A 22849-nucleotide genomic window follows, 5' to 3' on the forward strand; every position below is an offset into this window, starting at 1 on the left:
AGCTTACTTCACTCCCTTCCTCTCTCTCTCTCTGAAAACATATCTGTAATAGGGTTGCATGTTAGAAAAGCAGGGTGAGTAGTCAGCATATCCCTTAGAGTCGGGACTCAGATAATTTTATAGCCAATCCACAGAAGAGGAGTGTGTGTCAGCAACTATGCTAGCTGGGAGTTCTCCAGAGGCATGGGCCACTGCTGCCAGAGAATTTAATCAACTCAATAGCAAGAGGTTAGCAGCAGATCATTCACACCACACACTGACTGTCTGCATACTGTATGAGGTTAGCAGCAGATCATTCACACCACACACTGACTGTTGGCATACTGTATGAGGTTAGCAGCAGATCATTCACACCACACACTGACTGTTGGCATACTGTATGAGGTTAGCAGCAGATTTCACACCACACACTGACTGTTGGCATACTGTATGAGGTTAGCAGCAGATCATTCACACCACACACTGACTGTCTGCATACTGTATGAGGTTAGCAGCAGATCATTCACACCACACACTGACTGTTGGCATACTGTATGAGGTTAGCAGCAGATCATTCACACCACACACTGACTGTCTGCATACTGTATGAGGTTAGCAGCAGATCATTCACAACACACACTGACTGTCTGCATACTGTATGAGGTTAGCAGCAGATCATTCACACCACACACTGACTGTTGGCATACTGTATGAGGTTAGCAGCAGATCATTCACACCACACACTGACTGTTGGCATACTGTATGAGGTTAGCAGCAGATTTCACACCACACACTGACTGTTGGCATACTGTATGAGGTTAGCAGCAGATCATTCACACCACACACTGACTGTCTGCATACTGTATGAGGTTAGCAGCAGATCATTCACACCACACACTGACTGTTGGCATACTGTATGAGGTTAGCAGCAGATCATTCACACCACACACTGACTGTCTGCATACTGTATGAGGTTAGCAGCAGATCATTCACAACACACACTGACTGTCTGCATACTGTATGAGGTTAGCAGCAGATCATTCACACTACACACTGACTGTCTGCATACCGTATGAGGTTAGCAGCAGATCATTCACACCACACACTGACTGTCTGCATACTGTATGAGGTTAGCAGCATATCATTCACACCACACACTGACTGTCTGCATACTGTATGAGGTTAGCAGCAGATCATTCACACTACACACTGACTGTCTGCATACTGAATGAGCATGACTAAGACAACATGTTATTTCAATCTGTTGCTATGCAACAAACAGAACACAGATCCATCACCATAATCGACTTCAATAATAAACTATTTAAAAAGACAAACTCATTAGACATGTATCAATTGTGTGATTTGATCATTTACTAGATAACTGTGACTCAATTTGGCTGATGACGACCTCATCTAGCAGTTAAATGACCAACAGTCTTCACAGTGTCATCTGATTAGAGTACAATTTAGATAAGAAAAAGAGATGCCCCAGCGCTGTCCTTTTTCTGTTAGATTGGTTGATATTTCATGCTGTTTCATGTTCCTGTGATAAGATATGGAGTGTGTCATTGTACCTGGCTGCTGCAGTTGAAGAACACTTACAGGGTGGCATAGGGAAGCAACATCCTTCCAATTGAAGGACACTTACAGGGTGACAGAGGGAAGCAACATCCTTCCAATTGAAGGACACTTACAGGGTGGCAGAGGGATGCAACATCCTTCCAATTGAAGGACACTTACAGGGTGACAGAGGGAAGCAACATCCTTCCAATTGAAGGACACTTACAGGGTGGCAGAGGGAAGCAACATCCTTCCAATTGAAGGACACTTACAGGGTGGCAGAGGGAAGCAACATCCTTCCAATTGAAGGACACTTACAGGGTGACAGAGGGAAGCAACATCCTTCCAATTGAAGGACACTTACAGGGTGGCAGAGGGAAGCAACATCCTTCCAATTGAAGGACACTTACAGGGTGGCAGAGGGAAGCAACATCCTTCCAATTGCTTGATCTCAGGCAGTGGTCAGGATGTTTTAATTTGTTCCGGGATAATGATTGTTTTATTTGCATATGAAGTGATTTCCTCTGGCCTCGTTTTGTGATAAAGTAGCTTGGTAGCCAATGAGAAAGGAGTCAATTTGGCCATTCTTTACTCTGTCCACAACAGCAATCATTGTCCTAAACTGTCTAAAGCAATCTTTCCATCAAACAGTTTCGTCAATTGCTCCACATAAAGACCAACGTGACAGATGAAAAGATACGTTTGAGAACATTTGAAAACCTCATCCAAGGTGTTCCAAGGTGTCCTCTACTGTGAGAATGTTGTGGAGTGGTTAGCCTGTGCATGTGCATATGCTAGTGTAGGCTGTGTCCAATACTGGAGGAGGTCTTCAACTCAGCATGAGGAGGATGTATGTCTCCAATACTAACTGCAGGAAGTCTTCAACTCAGCATGAGGGGGATGGATGTATCCAATACTAACTGCAGGAGGTCTTCAACTCAGCATGAGGAGGATGGATGTCTCCAGTACTAACTGCAGGAAGTCTTCAACTCAGCATGAGGAGGATGTATGTCTCCAGTACTAACTGCAGGAGGTCTTCAACTCAGCATGAGGAGGATGGATGTATCCAGTACTAACTGTAGGAGGTCTTCAACTCAGCATGAGGAGGATGGATGTCTCCAGTACTAACTGTAGAAGATCTTCAACTCAGCATGAGGAGGATGGATGTCTCCAGTACTAACTGCAGGAGGTCTTCAACTCAGCATGAGGAGGATGGATGTCTCCAGTACTAACTGTAGAAGATCTTCAACTCAGCATGAGGAGGATGGATGTCTCCAGTACTAACTGTAGAAGATCTTCAACTCAGCATGAGGAGGATGGATGTCTCCAGTACTAACTGTAGAAGATCTTCAACTCAGCATGAGGAGGATGGATGTCTCCAGTACTAACTGTAGAAGATCTTCAACTCAGCATGAGGAGGATGGATGTCTCCAGTACTAACTGCAGGAGGTCTTCAACTCAGCATGAGGGGGATGGATGTCTCTCTCTCTCTGTCTTTCTTTCTTGCTCTGTTCATGGTGAGGTGTTGAGCCCCAGTCTCGAAGGCACAAGCTTGACAACACACTTAAATACATGCATTTTTGCCCCTCAAGATGCCTTTTTAAACTGGTAAGCTGGAGAAGCGATGTGAAGTGAAATGTTCCCTAATCCGGCGCAACCAGAGAAGACTGTAGACTACTATATGATGTGGGGCCTTGAAGCGCAGCATGTCTCATGGTGCGACACTCCGTTGAACAGTGTACCTACACTATCAAACAGCAATGGGCCTCTGACACCAAATGTACATTTCAAAGGATTTGGGCTTATAACTACAGCATGTGAAAGAGAATCAACCATGAAATATTGAAAAGCCGCATATGCAATGTGGCATGTCTCTGACACTGTACCCTGTGACAGCCAACTCCATGAAAATCCCTTTTGAAGTCCATCTGATTTTCTCCTTACAGAGCAAACGTCATTACCAACTGATGCACAGGACTCTCAGCCCGGAACTCTGCCAGGAAATGTAATCTCCACCTTATTCACAGACCTTTTTAATACACAAAGGCTCAAGCTGTTTACTACAACAGTTACCACACAGCTTTAGTGTTAAAGTTGATTGTAATTTTCTGTAACAGCTTGACTTTCTCTTCCAGTTTGTAATGCTTGTCTATCTAGTTTAAATAGGGTCGCCGTACCCCTTCTGGTGTTAACTGCTTGCGTTCATCAAATTGTGATGAAGGCATTTTCAACTTCAAATGTGTACATTTAAATAGCACAACATTTTGGAATTACTATTTAATGTCAACATTTTGCACCAAGAAAAGTAATTTAAATAGTCCCTTTCATCAACTGATTGTACATTGCTTACTAGATAAGCATTCCCACCTCATCTTCTATGTCTGTCCCACAGACAGCGGGTACAGGGGATTTCTTCAGGTCCTGTCACACCACTGCCGCTTGAAACAGCTTGGGGGCCACCGCAGTTGACTCATACTTCTACTGCAAGGCCTAAATCAGGACGTTGCGGCAGGGTTGTGTGAAGGACGTCCAGGACTTTGCCCAAAGGGTCACAGTTGTGCTAGTATTAGACTGGAGGAGCTCTATAAATACACAGGGGTTTGGCAGGGAAGGGAACCGGCCTTAGTATTAGACTGGAGGAGCTCTATAAATACCCAGGGGTTTGGCAGTGGAGGGAACCTGCCTTAGTATTAGACTGGAGGAGCTCTATAAATACCCAGGGGTTTGGCAGTGGAGGGAACCTGCCTTAGTATTAGACTGGAGGAGCTCTATAAATACCCAGGGGTTTGGCAGTGGAGGGAACCTGCCTTAGTATTAGACTGGAGGAGCTCTATAAATACCCAGGGGTTTGGCAGTGGAGAGAACCTGCCTTAGTTTTAGACTGGAGGAGCTCTATACATACCCAGGGGTTTGGCAGTGGAGAGAACCTGCCTTAGTTTTAGACTGGAGCAGCTCTATAAATACCCAGGGGTTTGGCAGTGGAGGGAACCGGCCTTAGTATTAGACTGGAGGAGCTCTATAAATACCCAGGGGTTTGGCAGTGGAGGGAACCTGCCTTAGTTTTAGACTGGGGGAGCTCTATACATACCCAGGGGTTTGGCAGTGGAGGGAACCTGCCTTAGTATTAGACTGGGGGAGCTCTATAAATACCCAGGGGTTTGGCAGTGGAGGGAACCGGCCTTAGTATTAGACTGGAGGAGCTCTATAAATACCCAGGGGTTTGGCAGTGGAGGGAACCTGCCTTAGTATTAGACTGGAGGAGCTCTATAAATACCCAGGGGTTTGGCAGGGAAGGGAACCGGCCTTAGTATTAGACTGGAGGAGCTCTATAAATACCCAGGGGTTTGGCAGTGGAGGGAACCTGCCTTAGTATTAGACTGGAGGAGCTCTATAAATACCCAGGGGTTTGGCAGTGGAGGGAACCGGCCTTAGTATTAGACTGGAGGAGTTCTATACATACCCAGGGGTTTGGCAGTGGAGGGAACCTGCCTTAGTTTTAGACTGGAGCAGCTCTATAAATACCCAGGGGTTTGGCAGGGGAGGGAACCTGCCTTTGTATTAGACTGGAGCAGCTCTATAAATACCCAGGGGTTTGGCAGTGGAGGGAACCTTCCTTAGTATTAGACTGGAGCAGCTCTATAAATACCCAGGGGTTTGGCAGTGGAGGGAACCGGCCTTAGTATTAGACTGGAGGAGTTCTATACATACCCAGGGGTTTGGCAGTGGAGGGAACCTGCCTTAGTTTTAGACTGGAGCAGCTCTATAAATACCCAGGGGTTTGGCAGTGGAGGGAACCGGCCTTAGTATTAGACTGGAGGAGCTCTATAAATACCCAGGGGTTTGGCAGTGGAGGGAACCTGCCTTAGTTTTAGACTGGAGGAGCTCTATAAATACCCAGGGGTTTGGCAGTGGAGGGAACCTGCCTTAGAGGTGGTAATGCAGTCAGAGAGGGGAGGCAGCCTGGTGCTGGCAGAGGCGGGAGAAATGGAGAGGAGGGATGCGGAATGAAAGGAAGAAAAAAAAAGTAAACCGATCTCTCCATCCTCTGCGCTGACGGAGGAGGGAGAAATATAGAGTGGCAGAGGAGGAAGAGGAGGGAGTGGAGTGATGCGGAGTGGAAGGATGCAGAGTGAGTTCTGTGGAGTGCAATGGCCCCACATTGCTCCAATCTGCTGCAGATAACCACGGCCCAGCTGCCCCCCCCCCCCCCCCTTATCACCAGACCCATGTTGATTGGTGCTGTTGGTGGCCCTCTGCATTCGCCACAGGGGGCATGGCACTCGGAGTGAGGCTCCCTCTGGTTGCCATGGAGATCTGCACGACTTTCTCTCTGCTAGTTCCTCTCTGTATGCACCATTCAGAGTGCAGAAGGTTACATACAGTGGGGAGAACAAGTATTTGATACACTGCCGATTTTGCAGGTTTTCCTACTTACAACGCATGTAGAGGTCTGTAATTTTTATCATAGGTACACTTCAACTGTGAGAGAAGGAATCTAAAACAAAAATCCAGAAAATCACATTGTATGATTTTTAAGTAATTAATTTGCATTTTATTGCATGACATAAGTATTTGATACATCAGAAAAGCAGAACTGAATATTTGGTACAGAAACCTTAGTTTGCAATTACAGAGATCATACGTTTCCTGTAGTTCTTGACCAGGTTTGCACACACTGCAGCAGGGATTTTGGCCCACTCCTCCATACAGACCTTCTCCAGATCCTTCAGGTTTCGGGGCTGTCGCTGGGCAATACGGACTTTCGGCTCCCTCCAAAGATTTTCTATTGGGTTCAGGTCTGGAGACTGGCTAGGCCACTCCAGGACCTTGAGATGCTTCTTACGGAGCCACTCCTTAGTTGCCCTGGCTGTGTGTTTCGGGTCGTTGTCATGCTGGAAGACCCAGCCACGACCCATCTTCAATGCTCTTACTGAGGGAAGGAGGTTGTTGGTCAAGATCTCGCGATACATGGCCCCATCCATCCTCCCCTCAATACGGTGCAGTCGTCCTGTCCCCTTTGCAGAAAAGCATCCCCAAAGAATGATGTTTCCACCTCCATGCTTCACGGTTGGGATGGTGTTCTTGGGGTTGTACTCATCCTTCTATTCCTCCAAACACGGCGAGTGGAGTTTAGAGCAAAAAGCTCTATTTTTGTCTCATCAGACCACATGACTTTCTCCCATTCCTCCTCTGGATCATCCAGATGGTCATTGGCAAACTTCAGACGGGCCTGGACATGCGCTGGCTTGAGCAGGGGGACCTTGCGTGCGCTGCAGGATTTTAATCCATGACGGCGTAGTGTGTTACTAATGGTTTTCTTTGAGACTGTGGTCCCAGCTCTCTTCAGGTCATTGACCAGGTCCTACCGTGTAGTTCTGGGCTGATCCCTCACATTCCTCATGATCATTGATGCCCCACGAGGTGAGATCTTGCATGGAGCCCCAGACCGAGGGTGATTGACCGTCATCTTGAACTTCTTCCATTTTCTAATAATTGTGCCAACAGTTGTTGCCTTCTCACCAAGCTGCTTGGCTATTGTCCTGTAGCCCATCCCAGCCTTGTACAGGTCTACAATTTATCCCTGATGTCCTTACACAGCTCTCTGGTCTTGGCCATTGTGGAGAGGTTGGAGTCTGTTTGATTGAGTGTGTGGACAGGTGTCTTTTATACAGGTAACGAGTTCAAACAGGTGCAGTTAATACAGGTAATGAGTGGAGAACAGGAGGGCTTCTTAAAGAAAAACTAACAGGTCTGTGAGAGCCGGAATTCTTACTGGTTGGTAGGTGATCAAATACTTATGTCATGCAATAAAATGCAAATTAATTACTTAAAAATCATACAATGTGATTTTCTGGATTTTTGTTTTAGATTCCGTCTCTCACAGTTGAAGTGTACCTATGATAAAAATGACAGACCTCTACATGCTTTGTAAGTAGGAAAACCTGCAAAATCGGCAGTGTATCAAATACTTGTTCTCCCCACTGTATATTGACAGTGTGCACTGTTAAAGGTATACTTTAGGATAATAACAGTTTTATGTAAATATGTTAATGGTGTCATATTTCACTAGAAGGATCGTGGTACTAGGAGTATTGACAGCCACAGTGTTACTATAGCTGCATTCTCTGACAGTAGTTTCCATGCTGTATATCTGGAGCTACATAGACAGAGTAGAGACACCTTCCCTACCTAGCCACAGTGTGCTTGGACAGATGATACCATTTACAAAGCCTTCATATGCGTTGGGCATGCTATTCCTTTTTATTATCTCCTGTCTAACTGGAATCAATCCTAACTCAGCAATCAGCCATCCCAAACACCGAACAGGCCTCAAACATCTGACCTGGCATCAGTACACTTCGGGTTGAAATCTCACACTGTGAGTGGTTCTATATTCTCTTTTGAATCAGATAAAGATGTAGAGGGTGCGTGAGAGTTCTGTTGGGGCTCTTTGAAGCCTGCTTGAGTGGTGAGTTGGAGTCTCTGTGGGCATTGTGCACACAGGAAGCGGTGAACTGTGGGAGTTTTTCAGGCATCAATAGGTGCTTTCCACTGGGCTCTGGATCGGGGCCAGCCATGGAGACTGGGACGGTTCTGGAGGCACACAAGTCACTGCCTACTCTCAGCAGCCATTTCCTGGGAGACACATTATGAATAATGATTTATTATGGGAGCGTGGAGAGGGAGGCCTTGAATCTGTATACAGTTCTCGGAAGCGTACAAAATGCTTGATTTGGGGTATAATCTTAAATAAATAATTTCTCTTCATGCTCAAGTGAAGGATATCTTGTGTGTAAAGGGTAGAATGCATATCAGAGAATGCCAGTGAGTGAAGAGACTCTTGGTGTCAGCATGTCTGACAGAGCAGCTGAATATCACTCAAATCTAATCAGAGATTATTCATCCTGGAAACAATTGGAAATAAGGAATCTCCACACCCCATTTACCATAAGAAAGAAAATGGATGGAAAAAACAAGTAAAAAACAACAAAAAGGGAAAACAGAGACTGTGATTCATTACCACTACAACCCCTTCTCATCAGGAGAGGATGAATGGAGGGGTGGCTAAATGGGGAGGGGTCACTGCACTGTGCTTCTGCTTACTCCTAAACTATTTACAGCTGTACCACAGACACAGTTACAGTACATGTTAACCTTGAAGGTTTCCATATGGACACAGTTACAGTACCTGTTAACCCTGAAGGTTTCAGTATGGACACAGTTACAGTACCTGTTAACCCTGAAGGTTTCAGTATGGACACAGTTACAGTATATGTTAACCCTGAAGGTTTCAGTATGGACACAGTTACAGTACATGTTAACCCTGAAGGTTTCAGTATGGACACAGTTACAGTACATGTTAACCCTGAAGGTTTCAGTATGGACACAGTTACAGTACATGTTAACCCTGAAGGCTTCAGTATGGACACAGTTACAGTACATGTTAACCCTGAAGGTTTCAGTATGGACACAGTTACAGTACATGTTAACCCTGAAGGCTTCAGTATGGACACAGTTACAGTACATGTTAACCCTGAAGGCTTCAGTATGGACACAGTTACAGTACATGTTAACCCTGAATGTTTGAGTATGGACACAGTTACAGTACATGTTAACCCTGAAGGCTTCAGTATGGACACAGTTACAGTACATGTTAACCCTGAAGGCTTCAGTATGGACACAGTTACAGTACATGTTAACCCTGAATGTTTCAGTATGGACACAGTTACAGTACATGTTAACCCTGAAGGCTTCAGTATGGACACAGTTACAGTACATGTTAACCCTGAATGTTTCAGTATGGACACAGTTACAGTACTTGTTAACCCTGAAGGTTTCAGTATGGACACAGTTACAGTACCTGTTAACCCTGAACGTTTTAGTATCGACACAGTTACAGTACAGTACTTTTTAACCCTGAACGTTTTAGTATGGACACAGTTACAGTACATGTTAACCCTGAAGGTTTCAGTATGGACACAGTTACAGTACCTGTTAACCCTGAACGTTTTAGTATCGACACAGTTACAGTACAGTACTTGTTAACCCTGAAGGATTTAGTATGGACACAGTTACAGTACATGTTAACCCTGAAGGTTTCAGTATGGACACAGTTACAGTACATGTTAACCCTGAACGTTTTAGTATCGACACAGTTACAGTACAGTACTTGTTAACCCTGAAGGTTTCAGTATGGACACAGTTACAGTACCTGTTAACCCTGAACGTTTTAGTATCGACACAGTTACAGTACAGTACTTGTTAACCCTGAACAATTTAGTATGGACACAGTTACAGTACATGTTAACCCTGAACGTTTTAGTATCGACACAGTTACAGTACAGTACTTATTAACCCTGAAGGTTTTAGTATGGACACAGTTACAGTACCTGTTAACCCTGAACGTTTCAGTATGGACACAGTTACAGTACCTGTTAACCCTGAACGTTTTAGTATGGACACAGTTACAGTACCTGTTAACCCTGAACGTTTTAGTATGGACACAGTTACAGTACCTGTTAACCCTGAACGTTTTAGTATGGACACAGTTACAGTACCTGTTAACCCTGAACGTTTTAGTATGGACACAGTTACAGTACTTGTTAACCCTGAAGGTTTCAGTATGGACACAGTTACAGTACTTGTTAACCCTGAAGGTTTCAGTATGGACACAGTTACAGTACCTGTTAACCCTGAACGTTTTAGTATGGACACAGTTACAGTACTTGTTAACCCTGAATTTTATTTTACAGTGCAGTACTTGTTAACCCTGAAGGTTTTAGTATGGACACAGTTACAGTACTTGTTAACCCTGAAGGTTTTAGTATGGACACAGTTACAGTACTTGTTAACCCTGAAGTTTTTTTTACAGTGCAGTACTTGTTAACCCTGAGGGTTTGATTAAAGATTGCCTAGCCTTTGGTGACACCACATAATTACCCTGTGGGATAGAGGCGTTCCTGGCCCTCCCATCTTTGTCACCCACCCGCCTACTCACCCAAGCACATCGCAGACTACGTCATTACACGGGTCACTGCAGCACTGCACTCTTCCTACTCCTCACAGAACACAGTCTGTTCGAGCTAGCCTTTACGCTTCATTACTCTGACATCTAATCAGTATTGTCACATTTAACCCATCTGCAAACGTAACATTACTGTACAGATGTAGGATCTTCATTTGAGCCAGTTTGCTACAGCAGGAAAATAGTCCTACAGCAACAGGAAATGTGAATTATTATGTGGATTATAATTAATGGACATTTTTGTAGGGGTTCAAACATTTCTCATAAGGGAAAATCATGTCTGAAATTGCAAAGTGTAAATTACAAACCTCAGAAGCCGTTTTAAACCTCAAATACACTACACATTTTAAATGTCCTGCATTGCAGGAAAGTTCCCCTGCAACATGGTGATCAAATTAAGATCCTACATCTGTACCACTATATTTACACACAGACAGTAGCCCTGTTTTTGTCTGTCGTTCTATTTTAGTACTGCTTCCTCCAGCAGAGAGTAGACTGAAGACTCACATGAGGGAATTCATGCATCTAGTGTGCGACAATAAGACTGAAATCGATTTCGTGTTGAGTTCATTATAAGTATACATCATCCACCTAGCTCTGTTACTGTGAATGCTAAACTCCTGGGTTGACATGAATTGATCTTGAGAAGTTGTATAAAGGAATTATGGTTCATTACTTATCAAAGTAGAATTGATGTGCAATGAATTGATAAATTATGAATAATGTTCAATATTATGTTTGAATGTTACCATTAGGAAGCCAACACTTCACCATCGGAAAAACAGGAAAAGAAAGATTGATCCTGACCTCCAACTGGTCAAGCCTGTGGTTTATTAGAGGGTCACATAGAGATCAGTCTGAATGTATTATGAACATATCCTGCAGTGACCTCTTGGCTCTAATGGTAGGTCAGCTCTCTTGGTTCCCTCTCTCTCTATTCAACGTCAATTGAGCTAAAGTTTGTTTTAAATGGAATTCCTTTAGGTTGTATAAGAGGGCTGTAAAACCAATCTTGGATTCTATTAGGATAATGTAATTTCATAGTCTTATTCTCAAAGATGCTGTCTTCCCTCAAAAGCATGTCTTGCATTCTGCTTGAGTGAAGCAGTCTGCTAGGATGCATATGAAATTAGGTTTGAATGAAGCAACTTTAGAGAGTATAGAATTAATAGTTGGTGAAACATTCTTGAACAACGGATATTTAACTTGGCATAACCACAGTTTGCATACATTTCATCACCTTCTATTCCTGTAGAGAGTGGAAAGAAGTCCTCAATGTTAAACCACTAAACTCTGTGTGTGTGTGTGTGCGTGCATGTGTGTGTGTGTGCCACAGGACTTTTTCATCCCCTCAGCTCAGCTAGCAGTGGTGTCAGATTTACTCCTTGCCCAGTGGTGTCAGATTTAGTCCTGGCCCAATGTTGTCAGGTTTACTCTCTGCCCAGTGGTGTCAGATGTATTCCTGGCCCAGTGGTGTCAGATTTACTCCTGGCCAGTGTTGTCAGATTTACTCCTGGCCCAGTGGTGTCAGATTTACTCCTGGCCCAGTGGTGTCAGATTTACTCCTGGCCCAGTGGTGTCAGATTTACTCCTAGCCCAATGGTGGCATATTTTCTCCTGGCCCAGTGGTGTCAGATTTACTCCTGGCCCAGTGGTGTAAGATTTACTCCTGGCCAGTGGTGTCAGATTTACTCCTGGCCCAGTGGTGTCAGATTTACTCCTTGCCCAGTGGTGTCAGATTTACTCCCTGCCTAGTGGTGTGAGAATTACTTCTGGCCGTGCATTTTGCATAATAAGTCAGCTCTGCAGTAAGTGCAGTGGGCAGAAACCTAACTGGCCATATTCATTAATGTTCCATGTTAAATAAATGTATCTGGGGATCCCTCTCAGTACAGGAGACTTGTTGGAGAATATTATTCAAACCACCAATGGGGATCAGGCTGAAAAAGGATCTAGCCAATGAGTGCATGGACTAAAGTCTATTTAATGAGACATTTCAGCAGAAACATAAACTAGAGCCTCCATACACAACAGCAGGCAGGGGGATTATGGATGGTTAGGCATTATTATTCAATTCGCTTATTGTGCGCTGTTTTATTTCAATTGTGTATCGCTTCAGACCAGAGGAGAGTGGATGAATTCATCAAGTGGGGGAAAAAAGACCACAATGTACAGCAGCAGCCATCCATCCAGGGGCATATTGATGCTGTCTAGTAGTCACACTGACTATTAGTTACCTGAACATGGTTCATATCCACACTCTATTCTGGAGATCATTTGTAAAGTCAACACACTTGCAATTATGAATTAAAGTTCTGAGCATCACAATGTGGGTGGCCTGCAACCCCGTCTTTGAATAATTGCCCATTAGGGATCTGCATTAGTAAAGGTGATGTACACTGCATACCAAGTTGGAGGGGCTGTGTCTGTGTTCATGCATCTCTGAACTCCTCATCTTAACCAGTCAAATGAGCAGCACTGCAGTACACAGTACACTTGCTGACAACAACATTATGCATATAGATGCATAGAATATTTGTTCTGTTCTGTCATGAATAATGTGACATTCTCCTGAAGAATAGATATGATTCCGATTCACATTCATACGGAATTCCTGACAAGAATTTGGTACTCTGAAGTTACAGTCTGCTTGAAGTAGCCCTTTTCCTGCAGTCGAATGTTATTAATATTTTTCATAATTTAATAATTGACAAAAAAAAAATGTAAACGCTGAAAATCCAGTGTTTCTGTCAAATGGTTTTGTTATATTTCTGTATTCTTTGAAGTATATAAAGTGAAATACTGGGATGCAAACTCAAACTTTAATACATTTCAACTCTACATATGACATGGTAAAGGTGTCTTATTTTTTTAAGCCTATAACCATGTGTGTGAGGTGTATAGCCTCCAGTCTTATTTCTCCAATAGTTTGTGTCGGGGGGCTAGCGTCAGTCTGTTATATCTGGAGGATTTCTCCTGTCTTATCCAGAGTCCTGTGTGAATTTAAGTATGCTCCCTCTAATTCTCTCTATCTCTCTTTCCCTCAGGACTACCTGGCCTGATGACTTCTTGCTGTCCCCAGTCCACCTGGTCATGCTGCTGCTCCAGTTTCAACTGTTCTGCCTTACGGCTATGGAACCCTGACCTGTTCACCGGACGTGCTACCTTGTCCCGGACCTGCTGTTCTCGACTATCTCTCTACCGCACCTGCCGTCTCTAACTCTGAATGATCGGCTATGAAAAGCCAACTGACATTTACTCCTGAGGTGCTGACCCGTTGCACAATCTACAACCACTGATTATTATTATTTGACCCTGCTGGTCATCTATGAATGTTTGAACATGTTGGCCATGTACTGTTATAATCTCCACCCGGCACAGCCAGAAGAGGACTGGCCACCCTTCAGAGTCTGGTTCCTCTCTAGGTTTCTTCCTAGGTTCCTGCCTTTCTAGGGAGTTTTTCCTGGCCACCGTGCTTCTACATCTGCATTGCTTGCAGTTTGGGGTTTTAGGCTGGGTTTCTGTATAGCACTTTATGACATTGGCTGATGTAAAAATGGCTTTATAAAGACATTTAATTTGATTTGATATACTTTTGTTTCAAAGTAGATTTGTTTAAGACTACCAAGAAACAGTCTGTGTGACCCTGACTTAGCCCACCGTACTAAAGACTTAATGGATGATCTGTTATGCTTCTGCTATGTCATCATTAGAATAACCATGGAAAGATTTAGCATACTGTAAATATTGAAGTGCAAGGGTGGAATCCATATTTGTGCATCTGTCTGAGTCTCCCAAAGCCATGTGTAGGACAATTCATTCACTACACTTACCCTATTCCATATTCCGCAAGTAGCTGTACATGGTGCTGAATCCATTCAGATGTAACGGATGTGAAATGGCTAGCTAGTTAGCGGTGGTGCGCGCTAATAGCATTTCAATCGGTTACGTCACTCGCTTTGAAACCTTGAAGTAGTGGTTCCCCTTGCTCTGCAAGAGCCGCGGCTTTTGTGGAGCGATGGGTAACGATGCTTCATGGGCGACCGTTGTTGATGTGTGCAGAGAGTCCCTGGTTCGCGCCCGGGTATGGGCGAGGGGACGGACGTAAAGGTATACTGTTACATTGATGCTGATGACCCGGATCACTGGTTGCTGCGGAAAAGGAGGAGGTCGAAAGGGGGGTGAGTGTAACGGATGTGAAATGGCTAGCTAGTTAGCGGTGGTGCGCACTAATAGCGTTTCAATCGGTTACGTCACTCGCTTTGAGACCTTGAAGTAGTGGTTCCCCTTGCTCTGCAAGGGCCGCGGCCTTTGTGGAGCGATGGGTAACGATGCTTCGTGGGTGTCAGTTGTTGATGTGTGCAGAGGGTCCCTGGTTCGCGTCGGGGCGAGGGGACGATCTACAGTTATACTGTTACACAGACACATACAAAATCCATGATTGCAGTCAGAAGTGAAGTCCCCTGTACGTTCTGCTACAGGGATAACGTAAAAAGGCTTCAAAGTGAGATATCAAAGGAAGGTCAACTTATTTTAGTGGAAATGTGACCAGACAGAAAAAAGTCTGGATACGAACACAGGAGTGCATTGTCAACATGATAAATGATGAGTATATTTGTCTCTCTTCATGAATGCATTGTGAAGACAAGCTAAGTCAGCTAGTGTGACTGAGCTTCAGGCAACACATTTTAATGTGATGGGGTGTAAGCTGGAGAACATTGCCCTGCCAAACGGCTGTACATTTTTATGCCGCGTTTTATCTCCAGCGATATTCTTACTATGCACAACTGACTTTTCCGAAACACCTTGAACCATGTAAGAACATGCACATGAAAACAACAAGAAGCGACATCATCTGTTGAAAAGTGAGGGACCAGTATACCTTCTCTCTGGAGTTTGACTTGGCAATAAACACTTTGATTAAGCTGCACACGCTGTCAAACACACAGGCCATAGCTCTGTTAGTGAGATGCTGATTTCTTATTTAACAATTATGAGAAGAAACTGATGAACAAGGCTCCTCCAGGCCTCCCCGTCCTTGGCGAAGCATACAGCAACCAGCACAGATTCACATAAACTATGATAGCTCCTAACATACATTTCATTGCTCAGTTCCCACACTGTAAAAAGTATTATTATTATTACTATAATTAGTAGTCGTAGTAGTAGTAGTAGCAGTCGTCGTAGCAGTAGTAGTAGTTGCAGTAGCAGTAGTTGTAGTAGTAGTATTAACATACTTGTTTCAACCAAAATGAGCAAACATCTTTATATACTTTAGCTGAGGGGACCTGAAATAAAACATTTTGTCAACTTAACAAATCAAGGCAACTAGCTGCAATATGATTTCTTGTTTATTCAACTTCAGGGCAGGGAATTTCTGCTAACATATATTCCTAAGTTGTCTAAACTTTTGATTACATGTCCTCTAACCTATAAAAATATGTTTGCTCAACAATGGAAATTATTTAGTTTTTGAAAGATTGCTGTTATATTTTTATTATGGATGAGACAAGTATGTTAATACTCAAATCAAAATCAAATCAAATTGTGTTAGACACATGCGCCGAATACAACAGGTGTAGACCTTACAGTGAAATGCTTACTTACGAGCTCATAAGTAATTTTTTTTTTTTTATAAGAATAAGAAATAAAACAGGTAATTAAAGAGCAGCAGTAAAATATCAATAGCGAGACTGTATACCGGGGGGTACCGGTACAGAGTCAATGTGCAGGGGCATGGGTTAGTCGAGGTAATTGGTAAAAAGGTAATATGTACATGTAGGTAGAGTTATTAAAGTGACTATGCATAGATGACAACAACAAATCAAATCAAAAAATCGAATCTAATCAAACTTTATTTGTCACATGCGCCCAATACAACAAGTGTAGCCTTTACCGTGAAATGCTTACTTACAAGTCCTTAACCAACAGTGCAGTTCAAGGAGAGTCAAGAAAAAGTTTACCAAATAGACTAAAGGAAAAAAAAAAGTCACATAATAAGAATAACAATAATGAGGCTATATACAGGGGGTACCGGTACCAAGTCAGTGTGCGGGGCTACAGGTTAGTCGAGGTAATTTATACATGTAGGTAGGTTTGAAGTGACAATGCATAGATAATAAACAACTAGTAGCAGCAGTGTACAAAAGGGAGAAGGGGGGTCAATGTAAATAGTCCAGTGGCGATTTTATTAATTGTTCAACAGGATCCTCCTCATCAGAAACGCTGACTAGCATAGCCTAGCCTAGCGCCACAGGGAATATCATATAATATAATTTCATGAAATCACATGTCCAATACAGCAAATGAAAAATAAACATCTTGTGAATCCAGCCAACATGTCCGATTTTTTAAATGTTTTGCAGCGAAAACACAACATATATTTATGTTAGCTCACCACAATAGCCCAAAACACAACGCCATTTTTTCACCGCAAAGATAGCTTTCACAAAACCCACAAATAGAGATAAAATTAATCACTAACCTTTGAACAACTTCATCAGATGACAGTCTTATGACATCATGTTATACAATACATTTATGTTTTGTTCGAAAATGTGCATATTTATAGCTACAAATCTGGGTTTGACATTGCAGCCATGGTCACAAACAGCACCAAAATGTTCGGAGAAATTTTAGACAGCCATGTAATCTAACAGAAAAACTCTTCATAAACTTTGCTGAAAAATACAAGTTGCATATATAATTAAAGATACACTGGTTCTTAATGCAACCGCTGTGTTAGATTTAAAAAAATAACTTTAGTACAAAGCACAGCATGCAATAATCTGAGACAGCGCTCAGCCATTCTCCGCCATGTTGGAGTCCAAAGAGTCCACAAAAATACAAAATAACATTATAAATATTCCCTTACCTTTGATGATCTTTCATCAGAATGCAGTGCCAGGAATCCTAATTCCACAATAAATCGTTGTTTTGTTTTAGAATGTCCATTTCTTCTGTCGAATTAGCAACTTTGGCTAGCATAGTGGAGCTCACGTGTCCATGAAGATTTTACGCATGAACGAAAAATTCAAAAAGTCATAATAATAGTCGAATAAACTGGTCAAACTCAGTTGATAATCCATCTTTAGGATGTTTTTCAGAAATCAATCCAATAACGTCCCAGACGGAGCATTTCTTCGTGTCTACCTAACGCATTGCAGAAAACGATATGACAAATCCAAGTGCGTAGCCAGGTACTACCAATATGGCTGACCTCTCACTCCAACGAGTCCCATCCGGTCCCAGAAAAAGCTAGAGACTTCATTCCACGTTCTACTGCCTGTTGACATCTAGTGGAAGGCATATGAAGTGCATACAGATCCATAAATAAAAGACAATTGAATAGGCAATGCCTTTCACAGAGACCCATTTCAGAATTTTCACTTCCTGTTTGGAAGTTTGCCTGCCAAATGAGTTCTGTTTTACTCACAGATATAATTCAAACAGTTTTAGAAACTTCAGAGTGTTTTCTATCCAATAGTAATAATAATATGCATATCATATGATCTAGGACAGAGTACGAGGCCGTTTAAATTGGGCACGATTTTATCCAGAAGTGAAAAGGGCGCCCCCTATTTCCAAGAGGTTATTAACAGAGAGTAGCAGCGGTGTAAAAGAGGGGGTTGGGGGCAATGCAGATAGTCTGGGTAGCCATTTGATTGGATGTTCAGGAGTCTTATGACTTGGGGGTAGAAGCTGTTTAGAAGCCTCTTGGACTTAGACTTGGTGCTCCGGTACCTTTTGCCATGCGGTAGCAGAGAGAACAGTCTATGACTAGGGTGGCTGTAGTCTTTGACAATTTTTAGGGCCTTACTTTGACACCGCCTGATATAGAGGTCCTGGATGGCAGGAAGCTTTACCCCAATGATGTACTGGGCTGTACGCACCACCCTCTGTAGTGCTTTGCAGTCGGAGGCCGAGCTCTCGATGGTGCGGCTGTAGAATCTTTGAGGATTTGAGGACGCATGCCAATCTTTTCAGTCTCCTGAGGGGGAATAGCTTTTGTCATGCCCTCTTCATGACTGTCTTGGTGTGCTTGGGCCATGTTAGTTTGTTGGTGATGGGGACACAAAGGAACTTGAAGCTCTCAACCTGCTCCACTACAGTCCAGTTGATGAGAATGGGGGCATGCTTGGTCCTCTTTTTCCTACAGTCCAGAATCATCTCCTTTGTCTTGATCACGTTGAGGGAGAGGTTGTTGTCCTGGCACCACATGGCCAGGTCTCTGACCTCCTCCCTATAGGCTGTCTCGTTGTGGTTGGTGATCAGGCCTACCACTGTTGTGTCATTGGTAAACGTAATGATGGTGTTGGAGTCGTGCCTGGCTGTGCAGTCATGAGTGAACAAGGAGTACAGGAGGGGACTGAGCACGCCCCCCTGAGGGGTCCCCGTGTTGAGGATCAGCGTGGCAGATGTGTTCTTACCTACCCTTACCACCTGGGGATCCATAACAAATATAAATACCTGGGGGCGGCCCGTCAGGAAGTCCAGGCGCCAGTTGCAGAGGGAGGTGTTTATTCCCAGTTGAACGCTGAGCTTTAGTCAATGAATAGCATTCTCACGTAGGTGTTAATTTGGTCCAGGTGGGAAAGGGCAGTGTGGAGTGCAATTGAGATTGCATCATCTGTGGATCTGTTAGGGCGGTATGCAAATCGGAGTGGGTGTGGGGTTTCTGGGATAACGGTGTTGACGTGAGCCATGACCAGCCTTTCAAAGAACATCATGGCTACAGATGTGAGTGCTACGGGTCGGTAGTCATTTAGGCAGGTTACTTTCATGTTCTTGGGCACAGGGACTATATGGTGGTCTGCTTAAAATATGTTGGTATTACAGACTTGGACAGGGACAGTTTGAAAATATCAGTGAAGACACTTGCCAGTTGGTCAGCGCATGCTCGCAGTACACGTTCTGGTAATCCGTCTGGCCCTGCGGGCTTGTGAATGTCGACCTGTTTAAAGGTCTTACTCACATCTGCTGCGGAGAGAGTGATCGCACAGTCTTCCGGAACAGCTGGTGCTCTCATGAATGTTTCTGTGTTGGTTGCCTCGAAGTGAGCATAGAAGTAGTTTGGCTCATCTGGGAAGCTCGTGTCACTGGGCAGCTCTCGGCTGTGCTTGCCTTTGTAGTCTGTAATGGTTTGCAAGCCCTGCCACTTCCGACGAGCATCAGATCCAGTGTAATACGATTCAATCTTAGTCCTGTATTGACGTTTTGCCTGTTTGATGGTTCGTCGGAGGGCATAGCGGGATTTCTTATAAGCTTCCGGGTTAGAGTCCCGCTCCTTGAAAGCGGCAGCTCTAGCCTTTAGCTCAGTGCGGATGTTGCCTGTAATCCATGGCTTCTGGTTGGGGTATGTACGTACGGTCACTGTGGGGAGGATGTCATCAATGCATTTATTGATGAAGCGAGTGACTGATGTGTTGTACTCCTCAAAGCCATTGGAGGAATCCCGGAACACATTCCAGTCTTTACTAGCAAAACAGTCCTGTAGCTTAGCATCTGCTTCATCTGACCACTTCTTTTATTGATCAAGTCACTGATGCTTCCTGCTTTAATTTTTGCTGGTATGCAGGAATCAGGAGGACAGAATTATGGTCAGATTTGCCAAATGGAGGGCGAGGGAGAGCTTTGTATGCATCACTGTCTGTGGAGTAAAGGTGGTCTAGAGTTTTTTTCCCTCTGGTTGCACATTTGACATGCTGATAGAAATTTGGTAAGACCGATTTAAGTTTCCATGCATTAAAGTCCCCGGCCACTAGGAGCGCCGCCTCTGGGTGAGCATTTTCCTGTTTGCTTATGGCGGAATACAGCTCATTTAGTACGGTCTTAGTGCCAGCATCAGTCTGTGGTGGTATGTAGACAGCTACGAAAAATAGAGATGAAAACTCTCTTGGTAGATAGTATGGTCTACAGCTTATCATGAGATACTCTACCTCAGGCGAGCAAAACCTTGAGACTTTAGATATCGTGCCTTAGATATCGTGCACCAGCTGTTATTTACAAAAATACATTGTCCCCCACCTCTTGTCTTACCAGACGCCACTGTTCTCTCCTGCCGATACAGCGTACCAGCTGTATGTTAAAATGTCGTCATTCATCCACGACTCCGTGAAGGAGAAGATACTACTGTTTTTTATGTCCCATTGGTAGTTGAATCTTCCTCGTAGGTCATCGATTTGCTAGCAGAATTGAACGTATTGGGGATTTATTCTATCGCCTACAAATTCTCAGAAGGCAGCCCGCCCTCCAGCCCAATTTTCTCCGCCTTCTCTTCACACAAATGATGGGGATCTGGGCCTGTTCCTGGGAAAGCGGTTTGTCATTCACATCGGGCTTGTTAGGCTCGATGCTGCCAGTTCGTGGTGAGTAATCGCAGTTCTGATGTCCAGAAGTTATTTTCGGTCATAAGAGACGGTAGCAGTAACATTATGTACAAAATAAGTTACAAACAATGCAAAGAAAAAAAAAAAAAACTATTGGATAGGAACACGTAAATCGTCAGCCTTCTTTTCCGGCGCCAACTATGGCACCTACTACTAATTCAATTAATTTGTAAAGTGCATTTCTCACATCCAAGACAATAGGGGGAGCTGTTAGCACTTTTTTTTTTTTGACATTGCCAAATTAAACTGCCTAGTACTCAATTCTTGCTCGTACAATATGCATATTATTGTTATTATTGGATAGAAAACACTCTCTAGTTTCTATAACCGTTGGAATTATGTCTCTGAGTGGAACAGAACTCATTCTACAGCACTTTTCCTGAGAGGGAGTGAGATTTCAGAAATCTTGGCCTCTGGTCCCAGGTCAGTTTTAATGTCCCTGTGAATGCTATGAGGATACAAACACTGCCTACGCCTTCCTCTAGATGTCAGTAAGTGGTGACAATTTGAATGGAGTCGATTGCGCAATCAGGGCCTGTATAAAACACCAAAGACCGGAAGTAGCTTTCTTTTGGACCCTGCGCTCGACGCACGATGGACGTCGGACTGGCCTCTTTCCAAGCCTTGGTTTAGCCAGTAATATATCGCCGGTCATGTTTTTACTCGTTATAGGTGTTAAAAACATCATAAGGTAGTTCATTTAAACCGTTTTATAGCAATTTATATCCGTTTAGTGCGATTTTGAGGCATTTATTTGTGACGCCCTTCCATGAGCTGGGCACTTTTCCTGTACATACCGAACGTTAGTGGCCATTTCGACGGGACAAGAGGACATCTTTCGACCAAAAGATGATTAGACCGGAGAAAGGATACATTGCCCAAGATTCTGATGGAAGAACAGCTCATAGTAAGAACTATTTATGATGATAAATCGCTGTTCTGTTGAAAAATGTTAAACGCATATATCGCCATTTTGTTTTGTGTAGCTTCGCTTTGGCGGACCCGGTATTGCACAGTAAGGATAATTTTAGAAATGTAATTCAGCGATTGCATTAAGAACTAAATTGTCTTTCGATTCCTGTCAACCCTGTATTTTTTAGTCAAGTTTATGATTAGTTATCGATTAGACTAGATCACTCTGAAAGATGGCGCCCGACATTTTCAGGCCAGTTTTGCTACTGTTCTCATTGTATAACCACGTTTTTTTGTGGCTAAATATGCACATTTTCGAACAAACTCTATATGTATGTTGTAATATGATGTTACAGGAGTGTCATCGGAAGAATTCTGAGAAGGTTAGTGAAAAAATTAATATATTTTGGAGATGATAACGCTATCGCTCCCTTTGCCTAGAATTCATGCTGGGGTAACGTTTGCACATGTGGTATGCTAATATAACGATTTATTGTGTTTTCGCTGTAAAACGCTTAGAAAATCTGAAATATTGTCTGAATTCACAAGATCTGTGTCTTTCCATTGCTATGCTTTGTCTATTTTTATGAAATGTTTTATGATGAGTAAATTGGTAATACACGTTGCTCTTTGTAGTAATTCTAGTCGCTTTGGGGAGATTTGTGATGGTGGCTGCAATGGCAAACTATGATTTATACCTGAAATATGCAAATGTTTCTAACAAAACCTATGCTATACAATAAATATGTTATCAGACTGTCATCTGATGAGGTTTTTTCTTGGTTAGTGGCTATTTATTTCTTTATTTGGTCGAATTGGTGATAGCTAGTGATGGAGTGGAAAAATAGTGGAGTAAAAAAAATGGTGTCTTTTGCTAACGTGGTTAGCTAATAGATTTACATATTGTGTCTTCCCTGTAAAACATTTAAAAAATCAGAAATGGTGGCTAGATTCACAAGAAGTGTATCTTTCATCTGGTGTC

This window comes from Salvelinus alpinus, chromosome 7 (assembly GCF_045679555.1).
Source record: "Salvelinus alpinus chromosome 7, SLU_Salpinus.1, whole genome shotgun sequence".
Classification (NCBI taxonomy): domain Eukaryota; kingdom Metazoa; phylum Chordata; class Actinopteri; order Salmoniformes; family Salmonidae; genus Salvelinus; species Salvelinus alpinus.